The sequence below is a fragment of the Apium graveolens genome, chromosome 10 (genome assembly GCF_009905375.1).
Source record: "Apium graveolens cultivar Ventura chromosome 10, ASM990537v1, whole genome shotgun sequence".
Classification (NCBI taxonomy): Eukaryota; Viridiplantae; Streptophyta; class Magnoliopsida; order Apiales; family Apiaceae; genus Apium; species Apium graveolens.
The window spans coordinates 111,383,390-111,395,450 of NC_133656.1; positions in this window are offsets into that span (position 1 = coordinate 111,383,390).

Sequence of the window (12,061 nt, forward strand, 5' to 3'; positions counted from 1 at the left end):
ACCACCATGACACATCATTTTACCATACTTCAGAACATATCATACTGATACCTACGTATATTACTAACTAAAATAGCATACGTCTTTTTATCAAACTAGAGACATAACCATACCTTTCATTTATTCCTTCAAATTATATCGGAACTCAACTAATGAATATAAAATTATTCTGTTGTTTTTCAAAAACTTTATTCAAAGATTCTTCTAGTTCATCATTAAGCTCTTTAATTAACAATTCCCATCACTTATACCTGTTCATAAATCCGTTTTAAATAAATCTTTTAATCTTATTTCCCCCGGCTCATACTTGTATATGGATACTTTTAAGAACCTATACTGCATCTTTCAATCGATCAAACAAATCCTCTACCCTTGAGAATATAAGCTTCTTCTCCTTAGTTAACTTGTCTAATTTCTGATGACCAACACATGGTCTCCATCCATACTATCATATTCTATGAAAACTCATTGGGTTTTAAAGTGTTATTTCTTAAAAGATTTGACCCAGTTGGATCACCAGTTCTTTATCTCTATTTATATTTTCCTATACGGAACTTTCATCGCTGGTCAGCTATTAGCGTCAAATTTACCATAACTCACTTACTTGAGTTAAATAATCTAAAAATTCCTTGAAGAACACGCTCAAAATATATTTGTATCTAGAATTTCTTCGATCTTGAACCTTCATGACAAGTGTTTCCCATATGATTGAGGTATGCTTCATCTTCATAATGTATTAATCGATTGTCTGGTTATTATTAAGAATTCTTTGTTGTTTCGTCAATCATTTGCCTCGTCTGATGTACGCAACTTTACTTTCTTATTTCTATGGTTAATTTACCTCATACGGTTTGCTAACTACTCTAATTCACGCCAAAATCTCAAACTTCAAACATAACATGTATATATATTTCTGCTTCTGATTTGATGTCTTCGTAACAACCACGCTATTGGCATAGTGATTCTTCTTTGCACAGAAATGTTCACCATTTATTGGCTTGCAATCATCTTTATACTCAACAAGTAATTCCATCTGCTACACGAGGTTATTTCACTTCTTTTAGAACGCTCAAAGAGTAGACTTTACACAAGAAGAGAATTTGTGTATATGATTCTGATTGGAAACCTTTTGTAAAGAATAAGAGTACAAGGAAACAATCGGAAGGATCCATAAATCAATAAGTCACAATTGAAGAGGAAAGAATGAATAATGATTTAGATATGAATGAGACAACCATATTTGTACTCAAGATGGCCAGTCTTTCATACTATATGGCATACAACACATGATTAAGTGGCGTCCCACCCGACTCTTCGTTATTTGGACAAAGCGTTATATCATAATACTGCTAGTCTCGATCAGAAAGCAATATTCTGAGAAGAGAAATAATTTGAAAGGGATACAATAAATTTTCTTTCCTTCTTGTCTCATATATTTATCACTGAGAGAAGCTCACACGTATTCAAGAATCAAGAAGAGTATATGCAGCCGTTGAAAAGAATGGCACCGTTGGTCGCCATCTAGGTTTCGCTTATACATACTTTCAGGGCTCGTTCGAGTAACAGATTCTAGATCTATGTCGGATGATAGATTTGGAATATCCTCTGGAAATACCTTTAACGTTTTAACAATCTGAGCATAATTGTCTTCTCATTGAATTTACCGTCTTAACTTCTTGCTTCATCCCTGCCATGTAGGTTTTATATTTTTAAGGTCATGCTTCCATGTTTGATATTCTAATAATTCGACCATAATCACATTCTTGTGGAATTTATAATCATAATTTCTAATTTCTTCTATGCCGCGTAGCGTAACCATTGATCTTGCAACACCTCGACTCAGTCGATATGAATATTACTCTTCTTCAATCATTTGGAAGATTCCTCTATTTTCTTCAATCATCCTATAGCTTCTTTTGGGTCAACGAACCTATTTTAAACTTTAATATTTCCATAATTTGGAAAAATAATGATTCCTCACGTTGATTCGATTGTTGATACTATTAAACAAGGTTTGCACTCTTCATTCGAGAAAATTTATAATTCTCCGTTTTAGCGGCTCTACTTGGCCCTCTGAACTAACAATACTGAGTTCGATCAAGTATTCTTCCGAGTAATCTAATACTTATAACAACAAAAACTCAAGTAGTAATTTGATAACCAAAATTTCAAAACTCATTTCGTGTAAAGATCTTTTAGAAATTCTGTTAACAAAACCTTTTTCGAAAACTTGTTTTAGAATTTTGAAAATTAAACATCTGGTCGTCCTTACTATATGAGTTGGTTGTTGTTCTCTTCAACCACAACAAGGTACCTAATTGAAGAAACGACCACCTAAGAGTCCATTTACTTCAGTATATCTTCTACCCCTTGTTGGGTTCATTTCGCCTTCATTAGTCGGCAAAAACTTCATTTACCGTTGCATACAATTTTATTCGTAACTCTAACTCCAGTGTTGGCATCCGGTACTATCTTTGATATTTTTGTCGCCATCCTTGATGTCATATTTACAACCAGTTAACGCAATTCAATATTCTATCTATAAATAAAAGCGTATATTCTTGTAAATCTTCAGTATATCTAATAAGGTAGATATCATTCATTGCACGGCGCCCGAAAAATGATACGAAGCTTTTTGCCACAGTGGTGCTTTTAAACTTGCGACGTTGGCTCTTCGTCAGCTTCAATCAACTCGTTACTTCCAGTCTGAAGCTTGTCCTACTACATAATTCTAAGTTGGATCATCCTGAAACTTATCTTTCTTTTCTTGTACGAAGTTCTCACGCGAATCAATCTCCTTTTTCATTAAAACCACATAAAAGCAGGGTAATTTACCCATTCTTCGTCGAGCTGTCGACTCTTCGCAACCATAGGATCTGGGAACAATATACTCGCCTTCCACTTATCTTAACAATATCCTATCTTACTAATCCATGTCAGATCCGCTAATCTTAATTCACACTCAACTCGAACTCAAAATGAGTATACTTAGGGTCTTCCTTATCTTATATGACATGTCAATCCTATCTTACTTTCATCTATTCTTATTTCAGGGACCAATAACATGTGGCTCTGATGCCAACTGTAACATCCCCAAATCCGGGGTCAGGATTGGGTGTCACTAAACAATTTTAAACAATACAATCATGTATATTAAAACAAATATACAGATAACCCCTCATTATTCTGGATTGCTTACAGGTTATGGTATGAAATAAGAATCTAACCTTCTAAAATTACAATAACTAAATACAATTTCATTACCTCTTTACAAACTTCCTCGCATTATTCACTCTGACACCTCCAAATTCCTTCAGCTGGAATCTCTCCACTTTTGTTGTCTATTAAAAGTTATTCACTCTTATCCTCATTTGATACTGAAAGAAATAAAAATTCACAAAGCAAGAGTGAGCCAAAAATGCCCAACAAGTATCATAAATGGTTTCGAGGTATCAGATCAAAAAAACTTCTAGAAACAATCTTTAAAGGATATCAAAACACTTTTATTTATATAAAACAGTTGAGCGAATAAAACATTGGCCCTTATTGGCCTTTAATCATAAATCACATTTCTCTGTAAAGGAACAGTGAACATTTCACTGATTCATCTCTTTGAATCAAATCTTTGTTTGATTTTGTAATCATAAACTATTCAAGAAGGAATGACGTTAATGGCGATCAATAATAAATTAGACCGGACACTAGAAACCAACATCTGCACTATAACCTGCTGATCAGTCATGATATAGTGCGGATCTATACCCAACTGCATAAACCCACCAACATATGGGGTACCCAGGAACTATGGCCTAATAATCAAGGGTGCAGCCATCCCTGGCCCTTAGGGTCCAGCTCCTTTCTGGCCCTCATCGTAACCATCCAGTCCGTCGAGTATTTTGATGTCAAATCACTTTGATTTTAAAACATCCCGATTTAGGGTTCGTAAATAACCCGAAATATTAGGTATTTGCTCAATAGATCAATCGGTAATCAAGGAACAAGATCAAAGAAGTACTTGCATAAATAAGAGTAATTACAGCAAAATATAAAAATATTTAACTATTTTGAACTTAGAATATGAATGAAGAAATATTTACAATATTTTAGAAGAAAGTTTAGGAATACTTGCCTCAATTGATAACCCTCTGATCTTTAACTATCTACCATATCACTCAGTCCTGATGTGTCTGCATTTCCATTGATAGACCACTTGACATTTCTTATCATTCACCATTTCATATTTATCTCTATTTTGCATCCACTCGTTTCATTACTACACGTAATGAAGCTTTACTTTTACAATCTCCGCCTGGCTTTGAATGCCTCGCACTATGTGTATCAATCATAAAAGATACCATTCAATTAACTGACAATATATAATTGTCTAGTCTATACGCTTATCCTTATCTTCTACCCGCCCGATAATAACAGATAAGGATCGCCTTTAATCATATAAAGTTTAATAGACACGTGGACTCATAATTCACATAACACATAAGCACATAAGGCACGTGTCACATATTTCATATCACATATAACTCACTTCGTTAAAACACTCGACTTAGTATGATCAAAGCTGAAATCGAGTTGAAATATAATTTTACGATAATTACGTGACTCATGAACATTTTCAAAATGAAGCAACCTTTCGAAATGAAAGATTTTATGTCTTGAAAGTATTTTTAATGGAAGCAGAATATTTTTATGAGTCTAGACACGTTCGTTTCATTTTAAACGAACGAACGGTCTATTTAATACGAATTTTTGAATATTTTTCAGAATTAAAACTGGTCTCTGAATCATTTTATAATTAAATAATAGGGTTCGAACACCCGAATCTGACTTGAAAATACTTTAAAATAATTTATTAGATATATTTGAGATGTCATGTCTACTATGTTTCATGTTTAGTTTTCAGATCTTAATAAACAGGACATATCAGGACTTACTAAAGTCAGGACTTACTGGAAGTCAGAACTTAATATCAGAACTTAAGGTCATATCAGAACTTAAGTGCGGGAAGACTTTCATATAAGGAAGGAAGCTGATTTACACTAGAAGATCAAGACTAAAACAAAAGATGATATGCATGAAAAGAGTAAGAAGACTGGAAGACTTGTAGAAGATATCTGATTGATATATTTTAGGAGACAGAATTGTATTCCATATCAATTAAAAGTTATCTTGTAACTGTGTACTATATAAACACAGACTTAGGGTTTACACTATATGTGTTATCATAATCTAGAAGATTATACATTGTAACCTAGCAGCTCTTAGTGATATTTGTTCATCACTGAGAGAGAACAACAGTTCATATTGTAACAGAGTTTATTTAATATATTTGATCTTTGTTATATACTTGTGTTAAATCAATTTGATTATAAAAACACTGTATTCAACCCCCTTCTACAGTGTTGTGTGACCTAACAAGTGGTATCAGAGCTTTTCTGTTAACACACATACAGTAAAAATCCAAACAATCATGTCCGAAGAAGCACAAACTCCAACCAAGCCCACCAAAACTCAAGAAACTTAAAACACTCAAACCCACAGTCGATATGAGACTATTAGGGTTCCCAAACTGAGACCTTCTGAGTATCCCATATGGAAAGTGAAGATGGCTATGTTTCTGGAAGCTACAGATCCAGAATACCTTGACAGAATTAATGAAGGACCACATAAGCCAACTAAGCTCTCTGTTGTAGTTGCTGATCAACTAGAAAAGACCATACCAAAGGACAAAGGTGAGTATACAGCTGAAGACATCTCATCTATTGCCAAGGATGCAAGGGTAAGGCATTTGATGCATAGTGCCATTGATAATGTCATGTCAAACAGGGATGTGGCGCCCTCCAAACCCGGGTCAGAATTTTGGGGTCCACAACACATACACAATATATAAACCTGTATAAGAAATACTATTTTCAATGACCCTGCTTTACATAACCACGGATCGCAACAGGTTAAAGTATGAAAACAAGCCACAACCTTAACTTTTATTACAACATACCAAATCCCAACTAATTTAACTTACAACTGATAATAAAATTTATTTTTACAATCGTACTATCTCTCTACCGTATGAAGCTCCTTGCTAGCTCGATCCGACTCAAACTGGAACCTTAGCCCGAACTTTGGACTGAGGAACTTTACTATCATCCATATCCGTTTCAACTGTAAAATATATAAAAAGAATCGCAAGGGTGAGCTAACTAGCTCAGCAAGTCACAATTACGATAATTGAAGCTAATCAATGATCAAACGAGATGATTCAGAAGAATCAAGTTTATTGCTAAACAATCATTAGAATTGGATATTCATTATAAGTTTTAAAACCCAAGGCTAGGCTGCTGATCAGTCACGCACTAACCCCGAGCAAGCACACAGCACTGCTCTAATTACTGGATCCAAGGCACACATTGGCCTAACTTGACCATTGGTATGGTCTGACCACGAATCTGGTCCACATATATAAAACTATCAAATCCTAAAGCAGTTCAATATGATAAACAATATAACTCGATAAAACAAGATCATAATCAATGATGGTTAAAAATTTGAATAAAAACGTAAGGAAACTCATGGATATCTCAAGGGTATATCATGGTATGTATAGGAAACGGTTTTCAGTTTGTAAAATGATCAGGTATTAGGCGAATACTGATTTTTCAAGGTATAGTTCTTTGATGTTATAAAGAATGGTTGGAGTATAAAAGTTTCTGCGTTTTTAACCAATTTGGTTCCAGTATTTGGTGTTTGATAGTTATACATTTGGGGAGTAGTGTCATACTTGTGTGATTTGGTATCTGAAAATCAACAAATGATGGTTTATGAAAAATTTAAGGCTTATGGATCAAGAATCAAATGAGGTGATTCGGGTTCAAGGTTGTATGATTCAAAGTACTTACAGTATAAAACAGAGCTATTTTGAATACTTAACAATATTTCACGAGAGAATTTAGAAACATTTGCATTATATCTTGAAAAAGGTTTAGAAGTACTTGCCTCACAGGGCTTTACAACTGTTATTGATCAACTCTGAGCCGACTCTGCCGCTTAGGCTTTAACGTCCAACCACTAGACCACATTAGATTCGACTCCGACGCTCAGGTTTTCTGTTGAAACTCTATTGAGCTCGTCGACTGACTACTAAGTCATCTCTAGTCCATCGTCCACTTTCAGGTTCCCGATTATAATCTAAAGGGTCGAAATACCCTACGTTAGACGTCTAGGTATGCTTGACATATTCTCGATACTAATTTTTACCCAACGATATTCAAACCCGACTCGTAATTATATGGATTATTATAATATAACAACACACCCCACAGTCAGGGTTCACATTCTCGAGAAATCGGTTTGGTGTTCATTTTCCGAAAATACGTATACTTGTAATTTCACAAAATTAGGGTTATGGATTTTAGCAAATTATTTCATTACATCGTGCAATCAAGTTTCATATAGAACAAATATATATATATATATATATCTATATAACCATTCGACGTCCCGATAATCGTTGGATACGCTCCCGTATTTTTGTAGTTCAATTTCCCAAAAATCTGGCAGCGTCTCCTTCGTTTATCGGACTACCCGTCGAATACAATCGACGTCCATTCACCACAACAATCCACAATCACAACAACCAACATCCATAATTTCCCAACCACCAATTCCATACTATTATCAATTATTATTCGCATTTTACATTTATTTATTAAATTAGGACTCAGAATATAATCATCACGGTCCACCGTCGACTCACCGAAGTTCATCGTCAACGGCGGTAAAATTTTGCGGGTTCCCGATTAATTTTCGGGTTTCCAACGCAAAACTCCACCGATTACTAAATTTTCCGCATGAAATTCATTTCGTCTTTTTTTTATATCATGAATGTTAATCAGTTATAACATGCAAAATAACAAAATAGTAAAATGAATTTTTTTTAGCCATAACCGAACCACAGCATAAATAACAGTCACCAAGAATAAAGCAACACGCGCGAAACGCGCCGTCAACACACACACCCAATTTGCACACACGCACACATACAACACACTGCGCATCACATAGCACACACCTATATACATACGCGCATATATATATATATATATATATATATATATATACATATATAGAATAAGCAGGAACAAGCCGAAGCATGAAATTAAAACCAACCGGAGAATAAGCCGGAAAAACAAAAAAAAATGAATCAAGGCGGCGAACAGGGGCAAGAAGCAGCCGGAAATGATCGAGGTACACGCGCCACGTGCGGAGGAACAAGGAAAGAAACAGGAAACGGGAGCGGGAGAGATTGAGAACAGGAAGTAGAGACAGGGAATCGAGATTGAGAGAGTTTAGAGAGAGCCGGAAGAACAGAAAATGAGAGAGATGAGGAGGGAGATGTATTCGGGTGTGTGTATTTTGTGTCATTTTTTTTATTTTTAATTTTTTGGACTGAAAAAAAATCCCTCAGCAACCAACATGTAGCAAATACAATTGCCACACCCCTGAATTAAATGCTACATGTCCTTTTTTACCCTTTTCTGACAGCCTTATTTGATCCCGTTTTGCAATTTAACGAACTAATGCACGAATAAAATAATCCCGAAAAATTCCAAATTAATTCTAAAATATCACAAATAATTCAAAGTTATTAAAAATAAAATTTCCATAATTTTAAAAGTATTTTTTTTGAAACGCAATTTATACCCGTATTTCACAATTAACGAACCGAGCTGCACTTAAAACAAATTCAAAAAATTACGAAAATAGTTTTAAAATATTACAAATATCCCGAAGTTTATAAAAATGTAATTTTCAAAATTTTAGAATAATTTTCGAAGTACACTTTATACCCGCTTTTTATCAATAAAAAGAAACAACGCGCGGGTGAAATTAATCTTGAAAATTTCCAAAATAATTTTAAAGTTCTCAGAATAATATGAACTTAATAAAATATAAGTTTCATAATTTTTGAAAATTTCCATAATTAAATATGGATTTTACCATTAGATACACTTAGAAAATCATTTAAAAATAAATAATTAATGAAATATTAATTTCTCAATTTTATAAAGTCCTAAAAATAATTATTGAAATTATAGAACCATAAAAACAATTTTAGAGACATTCCAAATATTTATGCAAATAAATTTGCACTAAATCCACTTTTGAAAGTAAAAATGATTCAATACGGCTCCAGAATTAATCACGCAGACAATCGGTACACCATAAATCACACATAGCTACTAATCAAACAACACATAGCGGTTAAAACCAATACACATATTTTATTTATTTAATAATTCCCATATTCACATATTTAAATAATTAAAAAATACACGGGTCGTTATATCCTTCCCTCCTTAAAAAGATTCTGTCCTCAGAATCTGATCTAATTACACAAGTGAGGATATTTGTTAAGCATATCTGACTCTAGTTTCCAAGTAGACTCTTCTACTCGAGGATTTCGAATGTACTTACTATGGATATACTCTCATTTCAAGAACTCGCCTTTAACGATCAAGAATTTGGATCGATCACTATATGCACAATAAACTTAGACAAGAGCTCATTGGCCCCTAACCAATCGCTTAATTTGAATTTGATATTTATCGCCTTAACATTGACACGCAGAACACATTATATGTATACTCTGCTGTGACGGTAACATCAACTCATGAACAACTTTATTTATATTTATCAATGCCTCGAATGGTTTACTAATTTTAGGACTTGACCTGTCCCTTCTACTTAGACTTATCAAGTCTTTTTCACGAGGAATCTTGTACTAACACTACTGGTCCTATTTCTATACTCATATTCTCTCTCAATACGATTTCGCCTTCTTTCTTGGTCTACTCCGAGCTGCTTCAATCAATATTACTATGCTCTTGGTGTGCTGAGTTAACTTAGAATTTGACAACTTTCTTTCTTCTACTTTATCTTAGTAAAATGGGGACCTATACTTGCGTTCATGTGATGCTTGGTAAAGTGACATTCCAAAGCTGACATCAATGATAAATGATCATTCCAGTTTTCCTTGGAATTAAATCTTTCAACATACCTTATATTTCCTGAATCGCTTCCTCGCTCTGACCCTTTGTTTAAGGATGGTAGGCGGTGCTCATTTTCAACTTAGTTTCCAAACATTTAAACATCTTCTATTCATTTCTATCCGTTAAGGTTGAAAAGTAATCCCATATATTTATTTATTATCACTTTTAGGTATTCGAACTTCATATTCCCCGCTTTCCAATTCGTTATTAACTCCTATGTGGTCTTAATTACATCCAATCCCTTCTTTCCGCACAAGGCATCTGTTACCATTTGGCTTTGTTTAGGTAGTTATTAATGGATTATTTCAGAATCTTTTGTTAACCGTAGTCAAAATTTCATTCTTGTGTAGTTGCTTTCCTTCTGATCTTTGGAGAAAAATTCTTGGGCATTCCACGCAGACTTCCTTATTCTTTGAGTAGCTGAGGATGTCATCAATAAATACAGTTTTTTATCTAAGTATTCCTCATACACCATGATCCTTAATTCCTTATAGTCACCTGATACACTTGTTATTTCACATAATATCACCAGAGCTTGCAATGCTCTTAATTCACTTTAATTGTAATCTCTGATATGTTCTCAGGTCGGATCTTAACTTAATCCCCGAGATATATCGTACTTCTTGAATTAGGTCTCGTAAGTAATCAATTCTTTATAGGGTCTCACTTCTTCTTATTCGTTGTTTTGTTAACTCCCGACAATCAGTACATACTCTTATACTTTCATTCCTTTTTCTCCCTTGACACCACTGGTACACTTCACGATTCGCTTCTTGTAGAATCACTTCCTGGGTCTGCCTTATCTACTAGGCCTCTAATATTTCGCCTTAATTCTTTGATATGTCCACACTTCCTAATCCATCTTGAAATTTCCTTTTTATACCTGGTTATTACTATTTTTCTTTAAATTTCCGCATATCTTGGCATTTCTTTAGTGAATTAAATACTTTATATTGTGAATTCCCTGTGGGATCTCATTTCTTAATCCTTCTACTTATAGCATCCAAGTGCTAGAAGAAAACCTGGGGGTATCGTGATCGTTTTCCTGGGCACATAAATTTCCTCTTACTAAATGCTAACATCGTGATCCCTTATCCTTCCTTGACATCTCCTTATCTTTTCTTAACAACTCTGACTAAAAGGTCATACTACCCATCCTTGTTTCCTTGGGATTATATATCAGATTTCCAACTCCAATTTCTGAAATTCTATGGGTAATTATTTTTGGTGCAGTCCTTATGTTTATTTTCTCCTTTTTGCTTATTGCTTGCTATTACATTTGCTTTTCCTCGTGGATACATACTTTAAACTCTTATGGTTCGTATAGATCTTACACCTTTCTCCATACATATCATATTTCCCAATCTTTCAAAATAAATATTATTACTGTTAGTCCCAATTATGAGTAGGATACTTCTGCTCATAAGGTTTCGGTTATCTGGGTGCATATATAATAACTTTATTGTGCTGCATCAACTCACATCCTACTCCCTTATGAGAAGTATCACTATAAACTACCAAATCTCCTTGATACTTTCAAAGTGATAAAGCAGGTGATGTAACCATTCTTTTATTTAATTCCACAAAACTTTCTTCACCCTTCTCCATTTCATATAAACTTCTTGCTTTTCCTGGTTAGCTTCGTCAAAGGTATTGCAACTTTCAAGAAATCTTGCACAAATTTTCAATAATAACCCGTCCACGGTAAAACTCCTTACTTTTATTGGTACTTTTTGCCCTTTCTTTATTCATAGTAACTTTGATTTCTACTGGATCTCCCTTGGTCTTCTCCTCACTGATTACTTATGCTTTCTACCATTAAGACTTTCACCTTGCAAACTTTACATACAACTTCTTTCTTCTCCGACTCCTCAATTGTCATTAAATACTTCGCATGGTCCTTTATTGACTTTAAGTAACACAAATACGACTCATCCAGATATTCCTTAAAGATTCTGTCCATCGAGTTCAAATATTACTGGTATATTGGTTAATCT